Source organism: Triturus cristatus, chromosome 5_1 (assembly GCF_964204655.1).
Source record: "Triturus cristatus chromosome 5_1, aTriCri1.1, whole genome shotgun sequence".
NCBI classification, from domain to species: Eukaryota; Metazoa; Chordata; class Amphibia; order Caudata; family Salamandridae; genus Triturus; species Triturus cristatus.
Window position 1 is genome coordinate 418,999,792 of NC_140587.1, and position 18,559 is coordinate 419,018,350.

The 18,559-nt window shown below is 47.4% G+C and overlaps 1 protein-coding gene across 3 annotated transcripts in view; it reads left to right on the top strand.

The window, feature by feature from the left end:
• Positions 1-18,559, top strand: part of RGS22 (regulator of G protein signaling 22) — a 1,028,745-nt gene that overhangs the window by 718,256 nt on the left and 291,930 nt on the right. The gene's annotated exons all lie outside the window — the stretch shown is intronic.

Below are 18,559 nucleotides of genomic sequence, written 5' to 3' on the forward strand. Positions count from 1 at the left end.
CAGCAGTCTCTTCAGTTGTTCCTTCCTTAGCAGAGGTTCCTCTTGACCACGAAATGGGTCTAAGCCTTTTCAGTCTGAATCCATTTCTATTCCTACATTCAGGGGCATCAGCTCTCATAGTTATATCCCTAAATGTCTTTGAAGTTCTTTGTGCTCAGGGGTCCCTAACCCCTGCCTAAATCAGTTCTGGGTGTCTCCCTCCCAGTGTCGCCTTTCTCCCTTTGATACTGGGGGTCTGGATACTTAATCACTCAGCAGGAGATGGGTCAATTGGTTTATAGCACCAGCCCAGGCCTTTTCACCTCCTAGGCTTCTCCTCCCCCTACTCTCCAGATGCCGGACAGCCTGGTGCCATCTCAACCGTTCCCTGGGTCAAGAACTCTCCCAGTTCCTCACACCTCTCGGATCCAGACAGTCAATCCACATTCAGCAGAGACACACAGAAATGCTTAAAGCACAAAACTCAGCCACTTTCTAAAAGAGTGGCTTCTGAACACACACTGTCAAAACCACTTTCACAGAAAGATGTGTTATGACACTGTGAGTTCATACATACTAAAGTTCACCTCTCCATTTTAAACTTATAAGAAACTAGGCTAACAAACACAATACCCATCCTCCCCCATTCTGTCCTATGGCCTTTCACCAGTGAAAAACGAAATGGAGTGTTATTCACTGGCAGGCATGACACACACCTCAGTATATGTCCTGCCTTTTACTTACACTACACCCTTCCCAGGGGTTGGGGTGCCCATTGTGTATGTAAAAGGGAAAGTAAGGCCTGACAAGTGGTTACACTTGTCAGAACAACATGCTAACGTAGCACTCTGCGCGCAGGCCCTACACTGAAGGCCTGAGTTCCCTTCTATGCGCGCCTTTGCATTACTAGCCCTCGCACACACAGTGCACATCACTAGGGACTTACTAGTAAGGCAAACATACCAATCGTGGCCAACCAATTACCATTGTACTTACATAGGGAACCCTTGTACTTTGACACTGATCAGCAGTGGCAAAGTACCCAAAGCATCTGAATTGTTATCTCTATGTTTGGAAAATGGTCTAGGGGGAAAGCAAAAGGTTTAGGGAACTTTAGCCAAAAAGGCCAAGTTCTACACTGCCCATTCAGCTGTGCATTTAAGCTTCAAATAAGTCATACAGGGGATAGAAGGTCTCACAGTTACCTCAGTAGTGCTAGATCAAGCTATCCATCAGCTTGTGCCTATTTGGCATGTACCAGTCTGTCCCTGAAAGAGCCATGTTAATTGCAACATCTGTTGGCCCCTGTCTTTAATCAGGAGTATCTTTATCAAAACATACCACTCCTTTTCATTGCCTGGTTGAACTGAGCTTTGGTCTTTGTTTTGTCTGCTTTGCCTATTGTAATTATGTGTATCAAGTGCACTTCAGCTCCCTGCAGCTAAATACGAGGTCTGGGGTACTTTCATCATGACCCCCGCAGTGGCACTAAGGCTTATGTCAGAGGCACGTTTGTTCACCTCAAAATATTGAGCGGTAGTTTTGCTCCGTGCCTTGTTGTGCACATTAAGCTCAACTGTCTATGGACAGGTGTCATATCCACGTAATCCTATGTAGTAATGTTATCTGCTCTGCAAATGTCTGTGTTTCCAGTAATCAGAAAGTGCTGCGTTCTTCCAGATCTTATGTGCACCCTCTGCATTGCCATCAGCTGTGCGGGTGCGTTCTTCTACTTATCTGCTAGTTACACTCGGATATTTATGGCACCATATATCTATCCACCTCAAGATATGGTAGTTCCGCACAGTTTCTTGTGCTCGTTAGACTCTATCGTCTATGGGTGGATGGCATATCCACATAGATATGTATTCTAATGTGGCTCTATGTATCTTGTAATCTAAAACAGTTGTGCGTTTCAAGAATTTGTGTTTCCTCGGTGGTGCTTTTGACAGCACTGATGTGCTTTTTGCCTTTTCTCGCTAGTTCCATCAGGCCCGGTCCCCTTTCAAGTGCCTTGTGACTTCAGGCCTAAAGCTCCAGTCCCATTTGCAGTGCCAACCCACGTGACCTTCACCCTCCATGTGGACCCAGCGGATCCGCATCAGCCACCATGCTGTAATTCTAGCTGAAGCTCCACCGCAATTGCGTAGGTCCTGTGCCTTCCTCCAAGGTGGCTATTGCGGTACCTCTCACTCCTCTCACGAGCGCTAGTTGTTACCAGGCAGGGATAGACCGCGCCTCCCAGTCACTGCTCGACACCCACTTATAATTTCCGAGAATCCCAAAATTCTATTCATCGGTTGCGCTTCTTCTAGTTAGCTTCTTCGTTATTTGTGGATAGGCAGGGGTGCCTGATCGTAGTAGACACTGTAGAATTGTGTGGTCGAAGAAGCCACAGGTTTAGGCGGCAATCTTTGGTTCCAGTCGCAGAGATGCAATACATGAACGCACTGATGACTTCATTAATTTCTTAGCATTGCACTTCTTGTGGCAAATAACAAAAGCAAGGCTGTGCTGTACTACGAGGTGCAGCAAATGTGCTACCTGAAGTAAAATGGCTTCTAGGCCTACTAGAGCCATATTGAAGCTAAAGGGCACTTAAGGTTAATAAGAAAACAATATTCATATTTGAACATAAAATATATCAGTGCATGTTGTGATCAGAGCACATTGAGACATTGTTAAAGCATTAGGAGTACAAGATTGATTTTGCTCTTCAAAACTGCGTATTGAATAATGCAAGGACAATAAAACTATTAACTGCTGTGAAAATGTTATCTATCTGACTCTTAAGATAAACCTATAAATTCAAATAACCGCTCTAGGAACCAAGCACAAATAAAATGAGGTTCATATTTCATAGTGAACAGAGTGAGACAGAAAGGTCAGATTACCAATGGCTGCTAGCAAAACATCTCCATTACGAGGAACAAACCACAGCTTATAAATAACTAGCTGTAGAGGAGCAGAATGCAAATACAAATTATACCAGACGTAGCAACTATTCAATGGGGAGCTCTCAAACAGCAGTGTAGGACCTGGACAATTAAATGTTTTAATATTTTATAAGCTACCTTCATTATTGGAGAAAATGTAAACGAATATAGCATTTTACTGCGCATGCTTTCACATTGCGTTCCTTTACAACGCGGTCGTTACAAAGACCACGTTGTTAGAACGCGATACCTTTACAACGCAAGTCATTATATCGACTTGCTGTAGGGTGTGCGCTGGACTTAGGAATAGTATAATTTACTATTTCAACTCCAGCCTGCGCATCAGTAGGGAAGGTGTTAGAATAGTAAATTATACTATTCCTTATGTTAGAGCGCCCCCTACAGCAAGTCGATCTAATGACTTGTGTTGTAAAGGCATCGCGTTCTAACAACGTGGTCGTTGTGACGACCGCGTTGTAAAGGAACTGCGATGTGATGACTGCGTTGTAAACGCTGTCTCGCATTTAAACACAGTAACTTAACAATACGTAGAACACGTTGAACAAATTAAAGAAAACAGAGCTGGAGTCATCCATCTCAAGAGAAGCGACAAAGCAGCAAGTAGCAAAACGCCAGGCAATAAAGGCTATATCAAAGTAGAAATAATTTAGAGATGTTATAGGTACTACTCAGACCAAAACCTTAAGCTCCTTCCTTGCTATTTGATGGGCAGTGGGAACAATTATGGAGTTTACTTTTAATGGGGCAGAGATCCCACGTATTACACATCTAACAAACCAATACATTTATTGAATTATGACATCCAATCTACAAAAAAATAAATGGCCCTCCACCCATTGCCACCTACAACTTGTTTTTCCTGTGTTCACTTACATTTGGCAGGCTAGACTTATTACAAACAGGGAATGTGGAGAAACCCTCATGTGTTTATATTATGCCTTAGACCAAGAAAAACTATTCCTTCTTGATCTCCCGATGCACTGACTCAATTGATACTTTGTTCCCCCGACACTTATAAATTTGAGTTTAGCCAAATCTTGTAAAATACATGTTTGTAGTTTTAAAACTCTCTCGACTTAATTCATGGTTAAGAAATGTCTTTCTTCCAAGTAGTTCCATGAAGTAGAACTTGCTGTTGTCTCTGATATCCACACTAATATTCATCATCATCATCATCAAGTCTTTATTTCGGCCACCAGGGCCATAAAAGAGTACAAGTAAACATCATTACTTAGACAAAATAAAAGACAATAAAAACAGTTCATAAGCAATAGATTAAGATCATCAAAATATTGGACTCGATGGGAAGGACTTGAGGTAGCGCATGCGAGTAAACCACATTGAAGTTAAGAATTTTGCCACCGCAAATACTATTGAAGGGGAGAGGTCTGATTTCAGTATTCTGAAGGCGGGGGCATAATGTCTAAAACCCATGTTAGTAAGAAGGGGGCGGAGCCAGTAATTCCTTGCTCTGCGGTAGGCCGGGCAAAAAAATATAATGTGTAAATCCGTTTCCTCTGGGAGTAAACATATGGGGCATTGAGCAGTGTGGTTTGAGTGTGCCCACCGAGCCGTGTAGGCCCTTAGGGGCGGTGTGTTATAACGCCATTGCATAAAGAGTTTCCTCGTTAAGGGCGGGCCCATATCATCGTAAGTGAGCTCGAGATGGAAAAAATCTTTGAATCCTAGAAAATGTGCTGTTTGTGAGCCCTCTCGTACACTCGCAATGGCCACACTCAAATGGTACTCGTAATAAACTTTGGAAATGAACCTTCGGGAGACCTTAGGACAGGCCGATGCCGGATCAGACCACAATTCTGGTCTGCCAAGTGCTTCACAGATGCGTTTAATATAGCTGAGCCATGGAATTGGAATATTTTTGCACAAACGCAGAATCTCCACCAGCTCAGCTCTATATTTCAAAAGATCTGGGGAAGACCAGATTTTACACCAGAAGGTCAAGGGTTTGAGACCCAGGACCTCTGAAATCGGTCTTAGACCCAGATCCAATCTTAGCGGCAAGAGTGGGGTGCTAATTGGTAAGACTGTCAGTTGTCTGAGGAAATTGTTCTTCGTGGTCTGGAGCTTCAGTCCCAAAGTATAGCCCCATAACTCCGCTCCATATGTCGCTGATGCTCTGGCTTGGGTTTTGTAAATCTGCAAGCGAGGCGCAAATGGCCTGTACGTTAATCCTTTCGCCATCCTTGCTATGCCCCCCACAAGCTGTGAGAGTTTCATGTTCATCTTAATTAAGTGAGGGTCCCATGACATGGACTGGTTTAATACCAACCCCAGGTATTCAAACGTAAACACCCGTTCTAGACTTGATGTCCCTATAGAGGGGGGTGCTCGGGTCCTGGGGGGGGGGGATTGAAGATCATATATTTTGTTTTTGCGGCATTGATCTCCAATCCTCGGTCCGCACAGAAACATGCGAACCCGTCCAAGACCCTCTGCAAACCCATGGGGGATTTAGAAAGCAGCCGGGTATCATCCGCAAACATAATTGCGGGAACCCTGCTGCCGTCGAGCTTGGGGGCGTCGATGTTACTCAGCTCTTGTAGGAAGTTTATGACCCCGTTGACAAAGAGGCAGAAGAGGGTAGGTGCAAGAACGCACCCCTGTCTGACCCCCCTGTCAACGGGGAAAGCATCAGAGAGGGAACCATCCCTGCCACACCTTACCCTGGCAAAGTTCCCCTGGTGCAGTCTCCTTAAAATCATTAGGATGTCAGCCGGGACCCCTAGGTCTGATAGGACTGCCCACAGTTTGTCCCTTGGGACCAAATCGAAGGCGGCGCGTAAATCCACGAAAACCGTGTATAGACTGCCGCCCTCTGAGAGAACCGTCTTCCAGTAGATGAGGTGCAAGCGGAAGATTTGATCAGTGGTCGAGATGCCCCTTTGGAAACCTGCCTGGTATGGGCTCAAGATCTCATTTTTTTCAATCCAATCGTGGAGGCGGTTTAAGATGAGTCTACCAAAGATCTTTTGTGGGACATCAATAAGGCTAATAGGTCTGTAGTTGGCTGGGAGCAGAGGAGAACCCTTCTTAAAGATTGGGACAATCTCTGCGCCCAGCCAAGTACCAGGAATAGCCATGCCTTCAAGGATGGCATTAAAGAGGATCGTAAGATAGGGCGCCCAAACATCCGGCTCCCGTTTGAATAAATCACCAGGCATACCATCCAACCCTGGTGCCTTTCCAGATGCCAGGCCGACTACAGCCTCCCGCACCTCACCCACCTTGAAGAGTTCCCCCGTCCCTCCTTGCTGTAGAATAGAAGTGGTACCAATCGGGGCGTCCTGCGGTAATTTGTAAAGAGACTGGAAGTGGTCCTGCCAGACCTTCGGTGATATGTTAGATAGTGTGGCGGGGGCCAGCTCCTCCAGGCCAGAGTTGACACAACACCAGAATTTGCGTGAGTCTCCACTGGCCAAGAAGGAAGTCAATCTTGCCCATTTGTCATGCTCCCATTCACTTTTAGCATTAGTAATGAGGGATTTATAGGCTGCTCTACTTGCCCTAATGTCCTCTTTACCCTTTCCCTCTTTGATGTGGAGCAAAAGTTCGGTTTTTGCCTTCCGACAAGCATTATTAAACCAGAGGGGAAGGGAAATTTTCCTGCCAAGCCTATTTGTGTTTTGAGTTAGACATTTGGAAAGATGTTTGATCAAATCCTCGTGAATCTGCCCCAATTGCATAAAAGTGTTCTGGGAAGTTTCTTCCGTTTTGAGTGCCTCAAGCTTTTCGAATATGGGAACAACCTGAGCGTATAGTAAAGGTATCTTCCCATGATGTGAGACTAGATGCTCCCATCTTATTCTACGCCTATTATTAGCGAGATCCAAGGAGTTCTCCATATTAGTCCTTGGAATGTCTCTAACCTCCAACCCAGGGTGATCATAGACTAGTTGAAGGGCATTGTGGTCGCTGTCCTCCCTGGCTAAGACACTAAAATCCCTTATATGTGTCCATAAAGACAGGGGAACCATAACATAGTCTAAACGCGATTCACTGCCCATTCGATTAAAAGTACATCTGGAAGGGATGTCTGACTTGAACCTTCCATTGCAGGCCCTAAGGCCGAATTGCAAGGACAAGGAAGTAATTTGTAAGGCTAGGGGGGAGCATGCTCTTGCAGCCGGGGCCTGTGGGGGAGGGATAGACCACAGGAGGTCTTCTTCCGAGGTCAACCCCTCCAATATACCTGGGAGGGGCTCGTACTGGCAGTTTAAATCGCCACCGATTATAAAGGGGGTGCCCTCCGGGATTGCTTCCAGGACCGTCACTAGCTCCGCAATTGTAGACGATTCCTGTGCAATGTTCACTGGCCTACCATAAATGTTAATCAGTAAAAGATTATAAGAGTTGGGCCATTCCAACAGTACAGCTAAAATATCTACAGAGTCTGTCGGGAAAATGGAGGCCTTACACCCCAGATCAATAGACACCCATATGGCTAGGCCTCCGGACGGGCGGCCTTTCCCCCCCCAGGTCGCATGTACAGAAAATACAGCGAAGCCAATATGCGAGATCTCCTCCCTTGCCCAGGTCTCCTGAAACAGGCAAATATCTTTGTCCCCAATAAAGGAGCTCCAGGCCGGGTTGATCCATTTAGTGGCTAAGCCCGCGACGTTCCAAGATAAAATCTTGAGGGGTGACAAAGCATCCGTCGCGGGATGTGCAACTGGGATATAGGCCGGTTCGAGGCTCGGGCCCTCGTGTAGGTTAGAAAAAGAATTGAGGATATGAGGATTCGTAACCATGGCCGAGTTAAGCGGAGAGCAGATAACCCCCACGGGACCTTCTGTATTTGAATGATAACAATCCAAGTGAGTTGGGTACTCCTGCACAGTTAAAGTATCAAGGTGGGCAGGAGAAATGCAAGACATGGTTTGGTGCAGGGCTGCGCCACCCCCCCAAACGGGCGGTCAATCCACCATATCCAAAGAACTAAACCTATTGTAAGTGGGGAAATAGTCATAACGAGGAGGAACCATGGAAGCGTGGTCCCTACTGAACCCTTGGCTACCCCGTTTCCCTCTCCTGCCAACCAATACCCAGCGTTCTTCCTCCTGATCGTGCGTCGTATCCGGGTAGAAGAATGACAGTGGGTAGGGTTGGATAGGGGATCCCTGGGTGATTTGAGGCCACCTGCAAATATGAGAAACCGTGCGGGGGTCCCTGAAATTAATCAATACACAGTCTCCTTTGATGGATTTGCTGGTATTTCCCAGCCATGGGGCCCTCCTCACCATGAGAACCTCACTATGAATGCCCTGGGGGAGGGGTCTATTTAAAGAGAGCCAGTGGATGACCTTGTTTTTTAAAGCGTCAACTGGTTCTTTAACAAAAGGTCGTAGTTCGGGAATGCCGGTTAAGATGACAGTGTAGGGGGCAGCCTCCGGCGGCAGATGGATTGGCCTGTGTCTAATATCAGTATCTTGCGTCCCTGCTAAAGATTCCAATGCCAACCCGTGAGAGCTGGAGTCAGTAGTGCAAGGTGCGATCAAGGGTTCAGTTATGTGAGGGATAGGTGCGCTAAGGTTACGTGGCTGTTAAAGCTTAGATGGAGGACAGCCTTCTTTTACTGGAAGTGTTAAGGTGGTGTTTGCCTGTTGGCTATCTGATCTGGATACTTCTAGGAGTGATTGGATTCCCCTCTGTAGGTTCACTAGAGATGTTTCTATTAGAACCAAACGGTCTAGTAGTGGAGTGAGTGATTTCTTCAGAAGAGAACTTAAATCCAAGAAAGAGAAGCCAGCCACACATTGTGTTGGATTATGATTCTGGAGTGTATAGGCAGGTATATCTAGTGGGTCTGACCCTGTTTCAGTTAGCCTTAATTGATTAGATACACTCCTCGGGTTAGGCTTGGCAATTTTGGGCTTTAGCCCTCTAATAGTTTGCGCCTTTCTTTTCCTCCTCGGGATTGCACCTTCCCTCTCCCCCTGACTGGGTTGTTTAGTTAAAGAGTTACTACAAAGGGTATTAGCCTGCTCAGGGATGAGAAGATTTAAATTATGTTGAGCGGGGTGCAATCTAGGTGGGGGAAGCGAAGTAATACTTAACTCAGTTGGGGCTGAAATGTCGTGATCAGTAACAGAAGTAATCAGAAAATCTGGTTCAGAGGTACCGGGTTCAGGGGCTACATTAGGTACCGTGAAATCATGGGCGTGAGCTGGAGAAATAGCCTGTGCAAGAGGTCCCAGAGAAGATCTCCTTACCCAATCTGTCTCCTGGGAGATGCGCCTTTCTAAGATAGTAATTTCGTCAATCAGTAAAGAGCCAGCCTTAGCGAAATACATATCCAAAGTCCCGGATGCAGCTCCAGCAGCTAGCGCAGATTTACTTCTAGTTTCTCTAACGGACATAGTTGGGATCAGGCAGGGAACCTCAAGGAGCCCTTGGCTTACCGCAATGAGTGAAAGTAGTGAGGCCTGGGCCTGGCTCGCCCGTGCTCGAACGGCCTCAAACGGCCCGCTCTTTGCCCAGTCTTCGCCCCGGACTAGGCCCCGCGCGCGTCCCGCTTGCGCGCGAAAACAGGGCTGTGTTATAAAGGCTGGGGGGCGGAAAGGGAGGAGTCGGGAAGAGGAGACAGCTGCGATCGCCGCCAAGCAGCCTGGTCCTCGCAGTCCCGGTTTGAAATGGTCCAGGTAAATAGCACCCCCCAAACAGCACAGCGTCCTCGGGCAGAGCCCACAGTAGTCCAGCAACAGTAGCCCAAGCGGATTGAAAGCAGTCGCAAGCCTGCGAGCGGCCCCCGCGAAGCGAGGGCCGCGAGGCGTCTAGTGCCTGCTGAGGGAGGAGTCGGGAAGAGGAGACAGCTGCGATCGCCGCCAAGCAGCCTGGTCCTCGCAGTCCCGGTTTGAAATGGTCCAGGTAAATAGCACCCCCCAAACAGCACAGCGTCCTCGGGCAGAGCCCACAGTAGTCCAGCAACAGTAGCCCAAGCGGATTGAAAGCAGTCGCAAGCCTGCGAGCGGCGCCCGCGAAGCGGGGGCCGCGAGGCGTCTAGTGCCTGCTGAGGGAGGAGTCGGGAAGAGGAGACAGCTGCGATCGCCGCCAAGCAGCCTGGTCCTCGCAGTCCCGGTTTGAAATGGTCCAGGTAAATAGCACCCCCCAAACAGCACAGCGTCCTCGGGCAGAGCCCACAGTAGTCCAGCAACAGTAGCCCAAGCGATTGAAAGCAGTGGCAAGCCTGCGAGCGGCTCCCGCGAAGCGGGGGCCGCGAGGCGTCTAGTGCCTGCTGAGGGAGGAGTCGGGAAGAGGAGACAGCTGCGATCGCCGCCAAGCAGCCTGGTCCTCGCAGTCCCGGTTTGAAATGGTCCAGGTAAATAGCACCCCCAAACAGCACAGCGTCCTCGGGCAGAGCCCACAGTAGTCCAGCAACAGTAGCCCAAGTGGATTGAAAGCAGTGGCAAGCCTGCGAGCGGCTCCCGCGAAGCGGGGGCCGCGAGGCGTCTAGTGCCTGCTGAGGGAGGAGTCGGGAAGAGGAGACAGCTGCGATCGCCGCCAAGCAGCCTGGTCCTCGCAGTCCCGGTTTGAAATGGTCCAGGTAAATAGCACCCCCCAAACAGCACAGCGTCCTCGGGCAGAGCCCACAGTAGTCCAGCAACAGTAGCCCAAGCGGATTGAAAGCAGTGGCAAGCCTGCGAGCGGCTCCCGCGAAGCGGGGGCCGCGAGGCGTCTAGTGCCTACTGAGTGAGGAGTCGGGAAGAGGAGACAGCTGCGATCGCCGCCAAGCAGCCTGGTCCTCGCAGTCCCGGTTTGAAATGGTCCAGGTAAATAGCACCCCCCAAACAGCACAGCGTCCTCAAACAGAGCCCACAGTAGTCCAGCAACAGTAGCCCAAGCGGATTGAAAGCAGTCGCAAGCCTGCGAGCGGCCCCCGCGAAGCGAGGGCCGCGAGGCGTCTAGTGCCTGCTGAGGGAGGAGTCGGGAAGAGGAGACAGCTGCGATCGCCGCCAAGCAGCCTGGTCCTCGCAGTCCCGGTTTGAAATGGTCCAGGTAAATAGCACCCCCCAAACAGCACAGCGTCCTCGGGCAGAGCCCACAGTAGTCCAGCAACAGTAGCCCAAGCGGATTGAAAGCAGTCGCAAGCCTGCGAGCGGCGCCCGCGAAGCGGGGGCCGCGAGGCGTCTAGTGCCTGCTGAGGGAGGAGTCGGGAAGAGGAGACAGCTGCGATCGCCGCCAAGCAGCCTGGTCCTCGCAGTCCCGGTTTGAAATGGTCCAGGTAAATAGCACCCCCCAAACAGCACAGCGTCCTCGGGCAGAGCCCACAGTAGTCCAGCAACAGTAGCCCAAGCGGATTGAAAGCAGTGGCAAGCCTGCGAGCGGCTCCCGCGAAGCGGGGGCCGCGAGGCGTCTAGTGCCTGCTGAGGGAGGAGTCGGGAAGAGGAGACAGCTGCGATCGCCGCCAAGCAGCCTGGTCCTCGCAGTCCCGGTTTGAAATGGTCCAGGTAAATAGCACCCCCAAACAGCACAGCGTCCTCGGGCAGAGCCCACAGTAGTCCAGCAACAGTAGCCCAAGTGGATTGAAAGCAGTGGCAAGCCTGCGAGCGGCTCCCGCGAAGCGGGGCCCGCGAGGCGTCTAGTGCCTGCTGAGGGAGGAGTCGGGAAGAGGAGACAGCTGCGATCGCCGCCAAGCAGCCTGGTCCTCGCAGTCCCGGTTTGAAATGGTCCAGGTAAATAGCACCCCCCAAACAGCACAGCGTCCTCGGGCAGAGCCCACAGTAGTCCAGCAACAGTAGCCCAAGCGGATTGAAAGCAGTCGCAAGCCTGCGAGCGGCCCCTGCGAAGCGGGGGCCGCGAGGCGTCTAGTGCCTGCTGAGGGAGGAGTCGGGAAGAGGAGACAGCAGTGATCGCCGCCAAGCAGCCTGGTCCTCGCAGTCCCGGTTTGAAATGGTCCAGGTAAATAGCACCCCCCAAACAGCACAGCGTCCTCGGTCAGAGCCCACAGTAGTCCAGCAACAGTAGCCCAAGCGGATTGAAAGCAGTCGCAAGCCCGCGAGCGGGGCCCGCGAAGCGGGGGCCGCGAGGCGTCTAGTGCCTGCTGAGGGAGGAGTCGGGAAGAGGAGACAGCTGCGATCGCCGCCAAGCAGCCTGGTCCTCGCAGTCCCGGTTTGAAATGGTCCAGGTAAATAGCACCCCCCAAACAGCACAGCGTCCTCGGGCAGAGCCCACAGTAGTCCAGCAACAGTAGCCCAAGCGGATTGAAAGCAGTGGCAAGCCTGCGAGCGGCACCCACATTCACAATGGAGCCAGCAATGCAGATTAAAGTTCTCCCCATAGGCAAGAAGTAACATAAATTGGCAGCATTTGTAGAAAATCTGATCTAGCTAATGAAAGCTATAATAAAGAGTTGGCTAGTGCCTCCTGAAAATACAAGAAGAACCTATGAAATTTAAGATTGCTGACTTCAAAATGTATTATTATAATTTAAGAGCTTTGAACAGGACTCCGTCCCCAATAATAATTTGATCGATTTGTGATAAACACAATTTATTACTTTATTTACATTCTAAAGCAGTTATACACTTACAAAGCATCACTGCTTCAGCATAACGCTTATAAGAGAGGGGTGAGGGTGGTGCAAAAAGTACTTAACTAGCAAACAGCCAGGGTATAATTTATTTTCTCAAAAGATCACATGATTTTGGATGCCAGAGTGAAAGGGGTAGGGAGTTCCAGAGTTTACCCACAGTCTGTAAAATTGAAACACCTAATACATTGTAGAACTGTAATGTCCCAGAACTGCTTACATCTTTATAAGCAGAACTGTATAGTTGCTCTTGCATTTTTTTTATGTATGATTCAGTCTTTACCAGTCAGTATTAACTTAACCACTGTCAATTAAATCTAAGCTCAAGATGTTTACATTTATATGAGCCAATGCACTTCTCAGATGTTTGATAGAAATGTTTTGCTAGTCCGTTCTAAAAGGCAGCCTGGATTACATTACATCCCTTTGTCGTTGCACAGCTGAAGGCTAGTTTGGATGGGTCGAAAGGTCAAACGAGCAAATCTATTGAGATAGAACAGGGTTCTTTAAAATCCGTCCTGGAGGGCTGGACCCCATGGCAGATTTTTAAGATGGCTACATTTATCGAAGTGGGGATATGCTCAAAATCTGCAATTTTTCCGTCCCTCCAGGACCGACTTTGGAGAACCCTGAGCTATAACATAAAGAAAAAAACTCTTCTGAAATATGCAGTGACTTTATAGAATCAGGAGCTGATAAGAAACATGATATATTCTATATAAATCCTATTGTGGTGCTATAAATGTGTTTTGTGAAAATGCAAAAGCTCAATGTTCCCCTCACCATTAACTTTTTTCACAGCCTTGGCTTTACACCATCATTGAATAACACAACATTGTGTGCATGGGTCCCGGAGTCAGTTCCTAAATAGAGGATGCAAAGGCAGTGGGTAGACCCAGACGGGAAATATGTGGCATTACAGGGTATGTGGGGCCGAAGGGGTGTCACATTCTTAAGCATATATGCTCCTCTACGACTGCACCAGCACACCCTTGCGAACGTTACAGAGATACTACTGAACACAGACTCCTCCTTGCATTTAGTGTTGATTGATTTCAATGACGTCATGCTCCCTGAATTAGATAGCCCGGGCACTCTCCAAACTCTTTAAAAGAAACATCACTATCTTGCTTTGCATATACTCTGGGATTCGTGGACCTCTGGCAGAAATGACACCCAGGCAGTCGCGAATACTCCTACTTCTCTGGCATCCATAAAGTCTTCTCTAGACTATATTACATATTCCCCCTAGCGGGGGAGGCAACTGTGGTAGCGGATGCTGAATACCGGGATAGGGGTATTTCAGACCACTTGCCACTCTGGATCACCCTATGATATAAATCCCGTACACCTGGAACAGGATGGCGCTTAATGGCTGGGAGTTAAGAGATCCTCAAATTTCAAAAGAATTGAGAGTCGATACACAGCTGTCCTACTTTGAGGAAAACAAAGAGTCCGTATACTCAGCAGTTGTACTGTGGGAAGCATGCAAAGCAGTACTTGAGGATAGAGTGCAAAACATCTTAGCGCATAAATGAAAGAAAGAAACAGAGGACATGGAAGAAGTTGAGGGCCGCCTGCTGGTTCTTGAGGAGCAAGTGGGATCCAAATGATACTCCAAGATTCTTTGCACTATGGCAATTCTCTGGTAAGAATATAGCATCCTGGCAAACAAGGAAGTAAGAACCCAGATCCTGGTTATACAACACAGTTTCTATGATGCGGAAGACAAGGCTGGTAGATTATTGGCCTGTCTGGGAATGACAGAAATGGAGGCACGGTTGGTACGCACCTTTATAGAAGAAACTGGCAACAAGTATAATACCGACATAGAGATCACCCAGGCATTTGCTCAGTATTATGCAGCTTTTTATCAGGCAAGTCCTCTAGTCACTACTACGCAGATAGACAACTATCTGGCAGCAGTCCAGATGCTGGCCCTCCCTCTGGAAGACCGTAATGATCTGTAAGAGGTCATCACCCTTTCAAAAAATAAGATGCCACATTCCAGCTTAAATTTAGAAATATCACCAGGGCCAGTGGGATACTGGCTGAGTTCTTTAAGAGAAACACCCGAATCCTTGGGCCGCATCTGCTACAGCTCTATCAAGCAGCCAAACAGGAAGTAAAGCTGGCGCCGGATCTGCAGAAATCCGCGATAGTGGTGATCCACAAGCCAGAAACACCTCCCACACACTGTGGCTTCTACCGCCCAATCTCTCTTCTAAATGTTGAAACTAAGATCCTAGCATCAATAACGGCCTTGGCACTGGTGAAAGTTATCTCCCCATTGATCCACAACGATCAATCCGGTTTTATGCCTTAAAGATCGACTAGACTCAATCTACGAAGGCTGTTCAACTGGCTGGAGGCAGGGCTTTGAGGTTGAAGGGGCATAACATGGATGCGAAAGCTAGAGCGCACTGCCACACATCAGAGAGGCTCCATGCAAACCTCGGGTCCTGGCTCCTGATCCCTCGGTCCCTAGCCCAAACTCCAGCAATGCACGGCGAGTTCAAGGGCAGGAGCCAAGTGGTGTATTTTCGGAGTTTGGAGGAGCAGGCGAAGAAGGGCGCAGGTGGTTGCAAGCGGGGTCCTAGGAATGCAGTTGCCCCCCCCCCCCCCCCCCTCCAGCAGGCGCAAAACCACTGGCGTTTGGCTGATGCGGCTTGCTCCCCTTGGGTTGCACACGCCACAATCCTTCTTTTAGCTTCCTCTTTTCCAATAAGCGTGGCGGGGAGAGAGAGGAGAGGAGTGGAATTGACGTGAGGACATGTGGAGGTTGCGAGGAAGTGTGTGGCAGTGCTGTAGGCAGCAGGGGTTGTTGGGGCGGGTTTGACCCCCACCCTGCTGTGCAGTTTTTTACCCCCCTCCACTGTGCAATATGTCATCAGCTGCTGAGGCTGTTTTGCTCCCCCGGAGTGTTGCTTAGACAATTTTGCTGCCATTGTTAGAAGAAAGTGCGCCTTGTTTTTTAGAGTCTGAGAGCTCTGCCTTCCCGGCTGTTAAAAGGCGGCTGGAGTGTGGTTTCTCCCAAGGCTGTGAAGACTGGATAGGGGCACAGAGGTTGGCCTCTTTTATTATATCGTTGCTGTCTTGAGTTCAAACTTGGAACCTTGAAACGCCCCTGAGAGATCAAAGTTGTGAAGTTTAGAAAAGTTTGAGAGATCCAGAGTAAATGTAAATAATGACATCAAGAAAGCTGAAGTGGGTTGTTTGCTATAGAGCCTGCACAAAGACTTAATCAAACCCTCTCAGGAATAAAGATGCCCCTGTTACGATGCTGAAAGGGAAAAATCAGATATTCAGTTTATGGGAAAAGGAGAAACCACCCAAAGCAGAATCAAATGCATTGATTGAATCGAATGGAGGGGCCTAATGTTAGTGCCAATATTATTGTCAATGCTACTGACGTTTTGCATCCTATGGAACCTGATGTTAAGAGGGTAGAACTGCCTATATTGCATAAGGATTCTGTACAGTGTTCTGGGGGTATAAATAGTCCATCCCTCCACCCGACCTCTTTAGGTCCCCCTCTATCAGTGACAGTAATTGATAACCCACAAATAATTCTTCAAGGAGCCCTCTGCCCTCTTATAGTTGCAAATGCACAGGATAAGGACTTTACCTTACCAGATTTGGACATATAGCTATGTAGGAGATATGGCTTACGGTATATTAGTAAGATTGTGGAGACTGTGGGTGCACCAGCTGCGATAGTTCCCCCAGGAATTAAATTGTTCAGTAGCACTCCCTCAAATAATTTTTCTTTGCTATTTCATCTCTCTGTGGCCCCTGATTTTGTTATAAGTGGCATACAACCTAGTCACCCTCCAAATGAAGATGTAAAAGTATCAGATTCATTAGTGTGCTTAGAAAGGTTATTATCTTCAATTCTAAAACTGTTAGAAACATTTGTTGGTGGTTCTGATTGTGTTCTGGATACGATGACAGAAATATTAAAGGAGCTGGTAAGCAATAAAAAGAGAACAGAAACAGGTCCAGTAAACCAGTAGAAATAGAAGGGGTTTTGACGTCCTGTAAAGGGAATGCTCAGACAGATGTTGGTGGTCAAATTGATTTTTGCGCTGAGGCTGGTACACCACATTGTAAGAAGCTGTTCAAAAAGTTTAACATTCCGAGAGTTCACTTAAATCCATACAATCTATTTTTAATACTACTCCTAATAGGAAGAGTCTGGACGGTACATCTCGGAGGGTTGAACAGGAAGTGTTTCAAATCTCTAAACCCCAGCCTAGATATGAAATAAATGTTGGTGATTAAGGTGTGCCACTGGTAAAGGTGAATGAGAGGCAGGAATAGCAAAGAGGAAAGAAGAAAAAACATTTGCGCAGATTTGCTAAAAAGAGTCAAAGGAATCTGTTTCATAGAGGCTACATCTAGTACAGAGGGTTTAACCCAACCCCCTCAAATAGTTCATCAAGTCATTGACCATGAAAGCGGCCATATTAACATATCGGCAGAGGGGTTTTCAGTGGAGTCAATGGTGGTGTATGGGACATCTCCCCATTTTATACCACCTTCATTGAATCAAACGGACCCTGATAGTGATCATACTAATGCATTGGCTAAGGGGTTTGCAGCGGTGCCAATGGTAGATCAAAGGGCATCTGTCTCTTATATACCGTCTTCACTGATTCCAATGGCTGCTAATTTCTTAGAGACTGGTATAAAGAGAGGCCCTTCAGAGTTAGAAAGGATAGAACCTTTTTGGTGTAATGTGGATACTTATATGTTGTATTTTATTTCCCTGTTCGATGGAAATTTAATTTTAAATTGGGCCTTTCTGCTTAAATGTTTTTCAGAGATTTAGAATCTGAAGCTTATCCAAGGTAGTAATATTAATTTAGTTTCCTTCTTAGCCTCTGAGGCCGGTTTTAAATCAGTGGTAACCTTATTCTAAAATGACTGCAAATTTGATATTAAGATTGTCCAAAGGTGTACAAAATAAGGGGATTGATGTTATCCCAATTTTAGAAGAGAATGGATATTGTGTTTTGGATAAAAGGTCTCCACCATACCAAGTTTTATCTTTTAGTAGGGGGTCGCTAATTGATGTAAAGGGGATAAAAATCCATCTGGATAAACATGGCAGACAAGTGTGAATTAGAGAATACCCCGCATGTCCCTCCCAGGGAAATTTTAAAGATGAGATCCTTAAATGTAATTGGTTACCTGTCGCATTATCTATTGTTTCCCAGTGTAACCACTCATAGCATCCCTACTATTAGCAATGAGTTAAAAATCATATCCTGGAATGCAGGAGGAATAAATAATAGTAGTGAGAAGCTGTATCATCTGAGTTCAATAGAGGCAGATGTGGTTTGTCTCCAGGAGACTTGCTTTGCGGGTGAATTGATTTGCGATGATTTTATAATTTTAGATTGTAAAGCAACACCTTCAAGGAGGGAACATGCAAAGGAAGGGTGCATGTCTGCTGTCTAATAAGATTCAGTGGAGATACAAATGCTATAAAGATCCAAGTAATTTATTCTTGACAGTAACTTTGTTTAATCCTGGTGGAAATCAGAGAACCCCCTGTTAATGTTGATAAGTGCTTATATTCTCCTTGAGGCCACTTAGGATGTCCTTTTAAGCGAGGTTTTTTCTTATATTAAAAAAAGTGTATGATGAGGAGTTTCCACACACATAATTTTGGTTGGGCATCTAAACTACAAAATATCTAATTTTGCCTTAGATCAACTATGGGAGATGGAAAATGAGGAAGCTATGCAGATACCACAAGCTCTTTTCCCCCAAAAAATAAGAACTAAAAAGCGAGGGAAAAGCTTAGCAGCTCAGCTAAGAAAAGTTGTTGGTGTTATAGTGAATGGGAGGTTTCCCTTCGACTCTCCCGCTGTACATGCACATAAAACTACAGGGAGCGCCTATTTTGGATTATGTGGTGGTAGGATGTGCTTCCTTCTCTTTACTGGGTGATTTAAAGGTTACTGATTCACTTTTTAGTAATCATAATCTCCTAACTTTTTCTGTAAATTTTAATAAGTCTCCCATTATCCCTTGTAGTTTGCATGGTCAATTTGCCAGGTTTAAT